At 41.6% G+C, this 12,182-nt stretch overlaps 1 protein-coding gene across 4 annotated transcripts in view; it reads left to right on the forward strand.

Moving 5' to 3' along the window:
* The first annotated feature begins 3,738 nt into the window (after positions 1-3,738).
* ATP6V1C1 (ATPase H+ transporting V1 subunit C1) overlaps positions 3,739-12,182 on the forward strand; it is a 59,886-nt gene continuing 51,442 nt past the window's right edge. For 2 of the 4 annotated variants that reach the window (XM_038555251.1, XM_038555254.1), the window contains exon 1: positions 4,127-4,370. The gene's annotated coding sequence lies outside the window, so the exon portion shown is untranslated. Of the gene's footprint in view, positions 3,851-4,126; positions 4,371-8,658; positions 8,739-12,182 lie in introns of those variants that run through there. The other 2 variants (XM_038555252.1, XM_038555253.1) reach the window with 2 other exon arrangements.

Raw genomic sequence — 12,182 nt, forward strand, 5'->3', positions numbered from 1 at the left:
ATGTGACTCTTGATCCTGGGGCTATGAGTTTGAGCACCACATTGGGCATAGAGATAACTTAAAAAAAATAAAAGTCAAAAAAATTTTCAGGGCACCTGGGTAGCACTGTCAGTTAAGCGTCCAACTCTTTTTTTTTTTTAAGATTTTTATTTATTTATTCATGAAAGACACAGTAAGAGAGAGAGGCAGAGATGTAGGCTGAGGGAGGAGCAGGCTCCCTGCAAGGAGCCTGATGTGGGACTCGATCCTGGATCCCAAGATCACACTTTGGGCCAAAGTCAGATGCTTAACTGCTGAGCCACCAGGCATCCCAAGTGTCCAACTCTTGGTTTTGGCTCAGGTCATGATCTCAGGGTCGTGGGATTGAGCTCTGTGCCAGGTTCCATGCTCAGCATGGAGTCTGCTAAAGTTTCTCTCTCCCTTTGCCCCCCCCCCCCCACATGCTCCCTCTCTCTCTCTCTAAAATAAATAAACAAATGACAAATAAATAAATCTTTTAAAGAATAACCTTTGGAATCTGAGAATATCATAAGGTCTAGTACTAGAATTTTCATTTCTTAGCACTATTGATATTTTGGATCAGATAATCCTTTGTTGTGGAGGCTGTCCTGTGCATTGTAGGATGTTTAGCAGCATCCCTAGTTTCTACTCACTAAATACTTGTCATATCCCTCTCCTCACAGGTTGTGACAAGTAAAGACATCCCCAGACACTGCCAAATATCCTGATTGAGAACCACTGGTTTAGTGTATTCTATTCATTAATTACGAATATTAAACTCCAAAGATTCAAGATATAAACCTCAAACCATTTTCAACACTTCACCTTCATAGGGGGCTTAGTTCTTCAACTAAATCTTTAATTGATATCATTGTTGATGACAACAGATATTATGATATAATGGACATATTATGCATAAAGATTTTCCTATCTTGTGAATTACTTCCATCCTAATGTAGATCAAATAGACAAACATTTTTAAGCCTTCACTTTCATTAGTCAAATTGCTGACCGTAGTTTATGTTTCTGCTAGCAGTATGAGAGTCTATCATACCACATTTTCATCAGCATTGGTTGTTATGTATACATTTCTACCTTTGCTAATATAAGTTCTCATTTATATTTATATATTTTTGTAGATACTTGTACCGTCTTATTTACATAAGACTTATTTATTTGAAAGAGAGAGACAGAGACAGAGTGCAGGGTGGAGGGGCAGAAGGAGAAGGAGGGAGAAACTCTAAGCAGACTCCATGCTAAATGCAGAGCTGGATATAGGGCTGGGTCTCAGGACCCTGAGATCATGACCTGAGCTGAAACCAGGGGTTGGAGGCTCAACCAACTGCATCCAGGTGGCACTTGTCTTATTCATATTTTTGAACACTAGTAAGGGTGAATATTTTCCCGTATGTTTTAGCTAGTGGTGTTTCTTCCTTCCCTAATTGTGTCTTTTCTTCACTTTTGTGTTGGGAGTCTTGTTGATTGTTCTTATCCATTTGAGCTCTTTATGTAATGTAACCTGATAGTAGAAATTTCTACAAACCAAAAGAATATATGAAGCATTTGAACTTAGACTTTATTAAAAATTTGGGCAGATGGCAAAAGATTTACATCAAGGCAATCTCAACTGGAGTTCTGAGCACTCTTGCTTTTGTAAGCCCTTTAATCATGTTGCTTTCTTTCTCTTCTCTTTTCCTTTCACTTCCCTATGCTTTCCTCCAACCTCTTCACCCCAATTCTGTTTTTTTCCAGTCTGAAAACTAGTTTAGTTATGTCTTTGGCTTGTCTCCATTTACCCAAGCTCAGTTTATCTTCTGTTTTGCTAATTTATCAAAGTGTTTTCCTAAGCAAGCACATTTCCTTTTCTCAGGGAGATACCAGTACCAACTTTCAAGATATTTATATTATAGGAGGGCGAAGTGATTTTTTTATTTCTATTGTGCTATTAGTTTCAAATACTTCTCCCACTTTAATTAAAACATTTATCTTTTTCCTTGAAAAAATTGTTAGGAAAAATTAGGTATTCTCTATGCATTTTTTCAGTGCCTTTAAGCTCAGAAGGTACTTCCTGGTGGGGAGTCTATAGACAGTTGGAAATGGAGGGAAAAGTGTGGCATGTCTGCTAAACATACTGACATACTTAGCATGATCCTACCTGTATTACAGAAAAGTGAGCTTCCTCTTTTTGCAAAACATTCTCTTACTATTAGAAGGTATTAGAAAGCAATCATGTGCTGCTTATATTAAATATGCTTGCTAGATTTTTTAATGAGATAAGCTAGACCTAATAATAATTAGAGCTAACATTTATTGAGCACTACATTACACCGCCTCTCAAGTATCACTTTTTTTTTTTTTTTTTTTACGAATTTATTTATTCATGAGAGACAGAGAGAGAGAGAGAGAGAGGCAGAGACACAGGCAGAGGAAGAAGCAGGCTCCACGCAGGGAGCCCGATGCGGGACTCGATCCCAGGACTCCAGGATCATGCCCTCGGCCAAAGGCAAGCGCTAAACCGCTGAGCCACCCAGTTGTTCCAGTGTTTAAAACATTGGAAAGTATCAGGAGGTCTAGAAGTGGATGCACTTGAGTTTAAAATTTAAGAAACTGAGATGAGAATTCTGCTTCAGGGCCACATACAAACAAGAAACTCCAAAAGGTTTCAAATGCAGACCCTAAAATTGCACTGTCCAAAGCAGTTGCTAACCTCTTGCGTGTATTTGAATTTTAATTAAAGTGAAATAAAATTTAAAATTCAGTTTTGGTCACACCAGCCACATTTCAACTGCTCGGTAGCCCCGTAAGGCTAGTGGGTTCCATATCGACAGCACAGAACAGCATTTCCATCATTGAATAAGGTTTTATTGGACAGTACAGTGCCAACAAAATATTGCCTTTAGGCCCACTTTTTTTTTTTTTTTTAGGCCCACTTTTGTGATGCCAGATAAGGCTTTTGGAATTCCTGACAAGTTTCCAAAGCTGTGTTATAGAACTGGTTGTTGGAATTGCCTGAACTTCATCCAGAACTGGTGAAGCATCTGGTTGGAGATGGTTTGGTTGGTTGTCGCTTTCCGTCCAATTTAATATTGAGGCTTTAAGAAATTCTGTGTTGAGTTTCTCCAGGGACACAAGAGCAGAAAAGGCATGGAATAGCTCAGAACACCTGGTCCTGTCACCTACAGTAATACCGGTGACCCTTTCCTGGGTGTTTCCTCTGCCAGACACTGTGCTAACTGCATACTTCCTTCAACCCTCACAATACGTCTAAAAGGTGTGTATCGTGACCACCGTTTTGTGGTGAAGAAGGCTGAACGTTAGCGGCCTGAGGTCACACAGTTAGGAGTAGTACAGCCGGAATTTAAGGCAGGTATGTTTATGCCCCTGCGCTAACCAGCTCTGTGACCTCTGGTTCTTCACTTTCTTCATCTACAAATCTAAAAAGAGACTAGAAAATCCTAAGGTTCTCTATCGTTTCTAAAACTAAGTTCTAAATGAGCATATGACCTCTTTATTTTCCCAAGCCAAAGAAATACGCAGGTTCCGAAGAGCGCTTGCTACCTTCTTCTCTCCCACCACCTCCCCCGCCCCCAGCCCCCAGGATGTGCTTTTCCTCGTCCACATCTCTGTCCCGAAACCTTTCTTGGTTCCCCGTCATGTAACGTGGTTTCAACTATTGTGATGTTTACCACACGCCACACATACTCCCGAACTAGATAACGTGCCCTCTCAGGGCAAGAAGTGCATCGCTCTGGGAGATAGAGCAGCATGCCCGCAGTGCGCAGCGAATGCTCCACGAACATTTCTGGAATTAACTGGAAGTGGACCGGAAGGAAAATGTGAATCAGCTGAAGTAAACGATTAAGGCTATTACTCAGAAAACGGGGCCGCCCGCAGAAACCCCGCGTGGAGCAGCCCGTGTCGGCTGCGGGGCACAAAGCCCGACCCGCAGAAACCTGAAAAAGCGGGGTCGCGTCGGGGACGCTGGCGGTGACGGTCACCTGGGGCGGGCCAGACGGCGCCAGGGCCCGGCGCGGGCGGCTACCCGACCCCGCCCGAGCCGCGGCCCCCAGCCCTCCGGGGCTCCCAGGCTGTCGGAAGCGCCGCCCCGCCCCGCCCTCGGCGGACTGTCACGGCGGCGGCGGCGGCGGCGGCGGCTGCGCAGTGGCGCGCGCGTAGGCGAAGCGGCGCGCGCCGCGGTCAGCTGACTGCTCCGGCTGGCACGTGACTTGCTCCGTAGGCGCTGGGGTCGGAGAGCCGTGAGGCCGCCGCTTAGGGCCGGGAGGGATGGAGCGCTGAGCCGTTAACGTCCGCAAGGCTGTCCGCCTCCGTAGCTGTTAGTGAAGCCACTTCGCTGTTTGACAGCTTCCTGGGTCAGTGAGCGATGGTGGCCCCGGGGGGGGAGTCCTGGTCGGGCCGAACCTTGCACCGCGGTCGCCGTCCGGGAGGAACGGGGGTGGGTGCAGGGGCCGAGGCTGTGGCGTTGAAGCTGGCCGGGTGGTTGTGTCTGTTTTCTCGACGCCGGTTTGTTGAAATCTTGCGCGTGGGTTCTTTTTCTGAGGAAGAGGAAGAAGGGAAAAAGAAATGGCTCTAGTAGCCGAGGCAGAAGGAGAAACACTGCGGGTCTAGGACATTTCTCGTTAGAAAGGGATGCGGGGGGGGGGGGGGGGGGGGGAGGCGGGAAGCGAATCCACGCCCCTTGATCGAGAGGGATGAAATGTGACAGAGTGGCCCAGATGGGGATCTGGGGTGGTGTGTGTGAGGTCACAGCGAGCTCTAGAGCCTTCACTGGGTGTACGCGCTTGTGAGTACAGAGGTCTGGGAGCCCCTCGCTGTAGGCACTGGACTCTCACAGAGGATGCAGGGTCTTTGTAGGCAAGGGGAAGGACAAGAATCCAGAGAACTCAAATCATCTTTTATTAGGATGGGGGAAGGATAGGCAAGAAACCCCCGTAAAGGAACTTGAGGGGAGAGTCACATAAGGCAAATTGAATCACCTGAGAAACGAGTAAAGAGAAGCTCTTATTCTTTTCAGAGGAAAAAGCTGGTATGTTAGGGAAAAATCAAATATTTCAGTGAGAGCTCAGTACTTAGCACTGCTCTGGGAGTGCAGGAGTGGGGCTGTAAACAGTTCAGCCTTAGGAGTAACCACCAAGGCTGAGACACACACGACACGTTGAGGTTATATGTAATTATAAAAAAAAAAATGCCAAGTACTTTGGAATTGTGGAGCAGGGACAGAGGTATGAACTGACGCTATCAGGAAATATCCTGGAGGAAAGATAACTGGGGTTGGAGCTTTGCAAGCCAGTGGGATTTGAACCGGTGGTGAGAAACGAGAACTTTCTAGGCAGGGAAAGCCACAGGATTAGAAGGCCTGAAGATGAGAAGAAAGAGTGCACCTAGGGGAGTTAAAAGTCTAGGTTTGTGGTGGATTTGAATTGCAGAGAAGTGAAAAATAAAGTTGAGGTCAGATAATGAAAGCTTTGGATGATATTTACTCATTCATGCAACTGATCTATATTGAGCTGTATACCAAATACTATGCTGGTACTGAGATTTAGAAAACAGGATCTCTGTCATAGAGCTACAGTCAAGTGGGGGAGATGGGTTTTAATAAATAATTATGCAAGTGTAAAATGTGCTTGGAAGAAATAAGAGTGGTATGAAAGTTTGCAAAGGACATGGCCTTCATAGAAAGTTCAAAATAGACTTTTTCGTGCATATAACTTTCAAACTGACATCTGAAAAGAGGCTATAAAGGATGTGAAGGTGTGAGTGAAAATGTTCCATACAGAAGGAACAGCGTATGTCAATGCCCTGAGATGTGAAGAGGAATAAAGCTTTTGAGAAGTTGTAGGGGTACTAGCAGGGTCGAATCTGGAGGGAACTATGTGAGAGAGACAGGGGAAGGCTGGGATCAGGCCCAGCAGGGCTTTTATCCTAAAAGCAAAGGGAAGCCAGTGAAAATGATAGTAGAGTGAGTTAGACATGTTTTTTTTTTTTTTTTTTTTTTTAATTTTTGTAGAGAATGTGGAGGGGGCAAAAGTGAATGAGGGGAAATCACTTTGGGAGGACGTTGTTGTAATTCCTGCCAAGAGATGGCAAAGCAATTTAAGTTTCCTCCTATAGGAAATGGAGAGCCAGCGAAGGATTTGAAGGCAGGATACCTTCTTTCTCCACTAAGGAATTAAGGAGTTTTAACCATATTCACTTCTGGAAGAGCTAAGGAGTTGGGGAAGGGAGAGAATGATTAGATTCCATTTTGACCCTTCACTGAGGTACAGTTATAACTACCCCCTCAGCAGCCTTGACAGGGGAGGCTGGATCATTTGGGGGTTGACTGGAGATTCCTTTGTAAAAATCTGTTCTGGCCTTCCAGACTTATCCTTTGGTAATGTTATCTCCTCCTCAATACCTTTTATTGAATAAGAGTAACAGAGTGGATTCCATTACCTTTCATGTTTATTTTGTTCTCATAGGTCTTTGAGTGAGAGTAGATGAAAATGCATTTCATTTTATGGATAGGAACCTATCCAGACCCTTGGAACTAGAAACAGATTTATCTCAGTCTGGCATAAGTGCCACAGTGTGCTGACTGCTGGTGTATTGTTCCTGCTGATTACCTACATAATACTTAACCACAATCATATCTAGAGAGAAGGATGAGTTTCCTGAAGTAAGTTGTAATCTTTGATTCAGCACTTTTGGTGAACTTTTTCGATTAGGACACCGTCAAAGGATTTGGCAGTAGTGGTCAGTGTTTTAAAAACTGCTTTTCTGTAAGCTTGGGTAAAGCTAGTCAATTCACAGTTCAGCTGGTGGAGATAATGAGCAACAAAGTGGAGCTCAAAGTGCTTAGGTTGTCAATCACAGTTCTTTGGCAACAAGCAAGTCTCAAGTTGTGCCGAAGACTGAGCCTTGAGGTTGTGTCTTAGAACTCCCAGATCCTTTTCTCTTTTGGTGTATCTTGCAGGGACTAGATAAAATCTAAAGAAACAGTACTCAGGATCTGACTGAAGTAAATGCTGAGAGCTAGGTAATTAGTGTAATTCTGCTTTTAAAACTGGGCAGGAGATACTTGTTTTTTTATTTTTTTAAGATCTTTATTTATTTATGATAGAGAGAGATTGAGAGGCAGACATAGGCAGAGGGAGAAGCAGGCTCCATGCACCGGGAGCCCGACGTGGGATTCGATCCCGGGTCTCCAGGATCGCGCCCTGGGCCAAAGGCAGGCGCCAAACCGCTGTGCCACCCAGGGATCCCGAGATACTTGTTTTTAATTGTTGGCATATCAGTCTTAGCAGCCACATTTACACTGGCTTTTACAACCGAAAAAGAAAAATTTAGGACTTCAAAAATTTGATTCTGTGATTATTTCCATAACTAATGAAATGATTCCATTGGCCAAAGAACAAAACTGGAATGCCAAAATAAACCTTTGCAGAAGAATTGCTTTGTAGTCCACCAGTTCAGAAGCAGTCTTCCTATTGAACTTGAGTCTGTTTAGGGGTACCTATGGTTTTAAGTATCTCCTAGTTAAATTTTATGCTTGTATGTATTTTGATCTGTCTGCAGAAGTAAATCTTTTTCACCTTTAAAAAAAAAAAAAGATTTTATTTATTTATTCATGAGAGACACACAGAGAGGCAGAGACACAGGCAGAGGGAGAAGCAGGCTCCTCACAGGGAGCCTGATGTGGGACACGATCCTGGGACTCCAGGATCATGCCCTGGGCTGGAGGCAGGTGCTAAACCGCTGAGCCACCCGGGGCTTCCCGACCTTTTTCACCCTTTGGATGTGGAATTATACGCTATTTTAGTTATAAACTAATTCATGTTAGAGTCTCATTCATTGACATTTTTAAGACATAGTAGAAACCATTAATATAGTGCCCTTGGAAAGGTAGCTTGGTGCATTCTAAAATTTCTTACTGACACAAGTGACCCTTGGAACTAGAAATTTCAAAATATAATCTTGATAATGAAGCAAAATTATTTTTCGTGGGAAATATACTTCTAATGTTATATCACTGTGTGAATCTGCTATACATTTATTGAGTTTAAAAAGGAGCCAGGTAGGCAGTGGAGGAGAGGTGCTTTGGTTATAGCAGAGGATGAAAGAGCATTTGCTCTTTATCTAAAATAAGGTGTGTGTAGATTTGCAAGTACAAAAATGGTGTTTTATAGAAAGAAACTGGTGTATTTTTAAAGATACTGCAAGCAAATTGTTGATGAATAGGAAGTTATTTGTAAATTAAGCTGATTAATAGGTGGGTTCACTTTACCATAAAGGGTTTTCTTTATGAACTGGGCTATAGTTCAGTGTTTTTGTCTGGGTGCTACCTACTGGCATTTTGGACAGAATTGTCTGTTGTGTGGCCGCCCGCTTCACTAAATGCAGTTAGTAGCCTCCATGTTGGGAGAACCGAAAATGTTCCGTACATTTCCAAACTCCTCCTGGTGGAGAGAGGTACCATTTGATCACAAAACACTTGCATGCGATGCTACCATTTATTTGTTGGACAGATATTTGAGTGCATGTTAGATGTTGGGGGTATAGAAGTTAAGAGCAGTGTTTTCATTAGCATGTAAAATGTGTATAGCCAGTGGCTGTGTGATCTTAGGCAGATAATTTCATTAACTGTTCTTTCATCTACAGGTGGGGGTAATAATAACATCTGTGAAGAAAAAACACAATTGCATGGCATATTGAAGTGCTTATCACATAGTGCCTGTTCAGTAAGTGGTTGTCACTACAATACAATAAACAGAATCTTAAGCTTACTAGAGTGATGAATTGGGAAAAACGAACTTGTTTTAAGTCTATAACTTGATGAATTTTAGGCCGCATTGTGTTAGAGATATAAGCATCTTATGGTGGAATGTGATATTGTGGTCCAATCACTGTTATAAAATGTCAGCCCAAAAGAAAAGGGAAGTAAGACTTTGGGAACCATGAGTGTAGGTTCAGGGATTCCCCTGGCTTGGAAGGAATTGTTTGTTCCTTGGGTCATTGCTGAGTTGCCTGTGGCAGAGAGGAAGTCTCTGGGAGCTGAGGTCTTGATGATTACTTTCCATAATAGGTATACAGTGCTGTCCTTCGATGTCTGCCAATTCATCTAGCTTAATCAGAAATTACAAGAAAATTTCCTAACTGCCCCTCCCCTGCACATTTCAGTTTTTATGACATGTCTATTGCAAAAGTTAAGGCTTGGCTTTTACAAATTTATTTCCAGTCAACTGTGAAAAGATGGTAGTTTAGGGGTACCCGGGTGTCTCAGTTAAGCATTGGACTCTGTTTTTCGGCTCAAGTCATGAACTTGCGGGTTATGGGATCAAGTCCTGCATCGGGCTCTGTGCTTAGCTGGGAATTGCTTGAGATTCTCCCTCTCCCTCTCCAATCTTAAAAAAAAAAAAAAGATGGTAGCTTATAAAATATGTCTATTGAAGAAAAAATTGTCTTACATACTTAAATGTATTTATGGCATGAAATTCAGATAATCTGTAATGGGATTATGGAGCAATTTTAAATATTTCAGTTGAAGACAAAGGCAAAAATTAAGATTTAGGGATCCCTGGGTGGCGCAGCGGTTTGGCGCCTGCCTTTGGCCCAGGGCGCGATCCTGGAGACCCGGGATCGAATCCCACATCGGGCTCCTGGTGCATGGAGCCTGCTTCTCCCTCTGCCTGTGTCTCTGCCTCTCTCTCTCTCTCTCTCCCTGTGTGACTATCATAAATAAATAAAAAAAAAATTTTTTTAAAAATTAAGATTTATTTAAAGAAGGTATATGTTCTGACAGTTTTTATTTTTTTTAAACTTTTTTTTTTTAATTTATTTATTCAGAGAGAGAGAGAGACTGAGAGGCAGAGACACAGGCAGAGGGAGAAGCGGGCTCCATGCAGGGAGCCTGACAGGGGACTTGATCCTGGGTCTCCAGGATCAGACCCCAGGCTGCAGGCGGCGCTAAACCGCTGCGCCACCAGGGGTGCCCATGTTCTGACAGTTTTTAAATTTCATTCTATATGAATCATGAAACTACTCCTTGAAGGGTAAAATTCTCCTTTTAATTATTGGAAACTTTTAAACAAATTTTACTCTTAGTAGGCCCTTCCCACAATCTCAGCTAAGAGGCTTCTGTTTTGAAGGGCAGAATTTAACATTGAAAGAGGAAACAGTTGTTCTTAGTTTTGATTTGTATGGTGTTAACAATTTCTAAGGTAGGATATGATAACTTTTTTAAATGAATGGATTGTGGTAGATCTTTTGCACTGGTCAGTTCTTTTAAAAGTTGATGTATTGTAGTTGGAATACTGTGTGATATTTCACTGACATGTAAGGTATTTCTTCTTGTGCTTGTTGAAATAGGCCACTTTAGTAAACCTGGTATTTTCAAGGACTGAAAAGGAGGTGGTTTTGCATGTAAACCACTTTTTTTTTTTTTTTTTGTAAACCACTTTCAATCTTAATTTATTGTGCAATTTTATTTACTGTGAAAGGTGGTTGCAAAGGACTCTTGATTTCTTGAAAGCATTAAAGTGAGTTAAGTATTGGAGCACTTACTGTGTTTATAGCCTGCCATAGAAAGTGTGCAAAAAGTGCATTGATGTATAAGATTTCTAAACTCTACAGAACAAAATAATTTCTGTATTGTAGAACTAGCAATACTGGGGGTGTCAATAATGGCAAGTTATGTTTTTTTAATGCTTTAAAATTTATATTTTATCAATCATGTTAGCATGCCATACATTTCCAAATTAATGACACATGTATGAATATAGGGAACATTTATTCAAGCTCCATCTGATCCTTTTTTTGTTTTCTAACTAAAATGAACATTTATCTCCTTATTACCAATACATTTTCATTGTTGAGCCTACAGGATTACTATAGTCAAGCCCTGCTTTCAAGCTTACTTTTTAAAAAAATGGAACTTAAAAAGCTGAAAAATATATCTAAAATGAAAAATTCACTTTGTGAGATGAATAGCAGAATACTGTAAAGAAAAGTTAGCACCCTAGAAGATAGAGCAAGAGTGTACCTGAACTGAAGCATACAGAAACAACTGAAAAAAAATGAATAGAGGCTTTTTGACTTGGGGCAGTACTAGGTGGTTTAACATGTGGTTTTTGTCTCAAAAAAAAAAAAAAAAAAAGATAGGGAAGCAGAAAAAAAATTGAAAAAGATAATGGGTGAATTTTTTTCAAATTTGTTGAAAACTTAACACAGTTTCAAGAAGCTAAGAGAAGTCCAAGCTGTGGAGTAGGCAGATATTCCTTATGCCACAGGAAGCATATTTGTTTTTGAATATTTTATTTATTTATTCACGAGAGACAGAGCGACAGAGGGAGAAGGCAGGCTCCCTGCAGAGAGCCTGCTATGGGACTCAACCCCAGGACCCCAGGATCACGACCTGAGCCAAAGGCAGACACTCAACCACTGAGCCACCCAGGCCTCCCAGAAAGTGTATATTATAAAAAAAAAAAAAATTTGGTAAATTAGACATCAGAATATAACACTTCACAGCATTAAGTATTGGTGAACATGAAAAACAACTGGAACTTGCATACCTTGTTAATGTGTCTACTTTGGAAAACAGTTTGGTAGCTTCTTAGGAAGTAAAGTTCATGCTAATCATTCAGTTCAGGAATTCCACTTCTGATGTTTCTGCAAGAGAAATGAAAATACATTTTCACGAAAAGTGTTCATAGCACTTTTGTTGTCAATGGTCCCAAACCAGAAACAGTCTAAATGTCCCATCAGTGGACAGATAAATAAGCAAACTGTAGTATACATTCATGTAATGAAATATTAAACAATAAAACGATGTACCTCTGATAAACATAACATGGACAAATATCAAAGACTTGCTGAGCAAAATGGATCAGGTACAAAAGAGTATATGTTGTATTTTCCATTTACAATGAACTTCTAGATCAGGCAAAACTAATCTCTGGTGTGACAGCAGATCAGCATCTGCTCCGGGCTGGTAGTGCAGTAGGGATTGGCTGGGACTGGCCATGAGGGAAGGCTTTTTGACAGAAAAAAGCCTTAGTTGTGGTGGTGGTTATAGATGTGTACATTTGGTAAAAACTCACCAAACTGTACCTTTATAATGAGTGCATTTTGTTGTATATAAATTATATTTCAATAAAGTTGATCTTAAAAAATACAGGGGAAGTGAA

Source organism: Canis lupus, chromosome 13 (genome assembly GCF_011100685.1).
Source record: "Canis lupus familiaris isolate Mischka breed German Shepherd chromosome 13, alternate assembly UU_Cfam_GSD_1.0, whole genome shotgun sequence".
Lineage (NCBI taxonomy): Eukaryota > Metazoa > Chordata > Mammalia > Carnivora > Canidae > Canis > Canis lupus.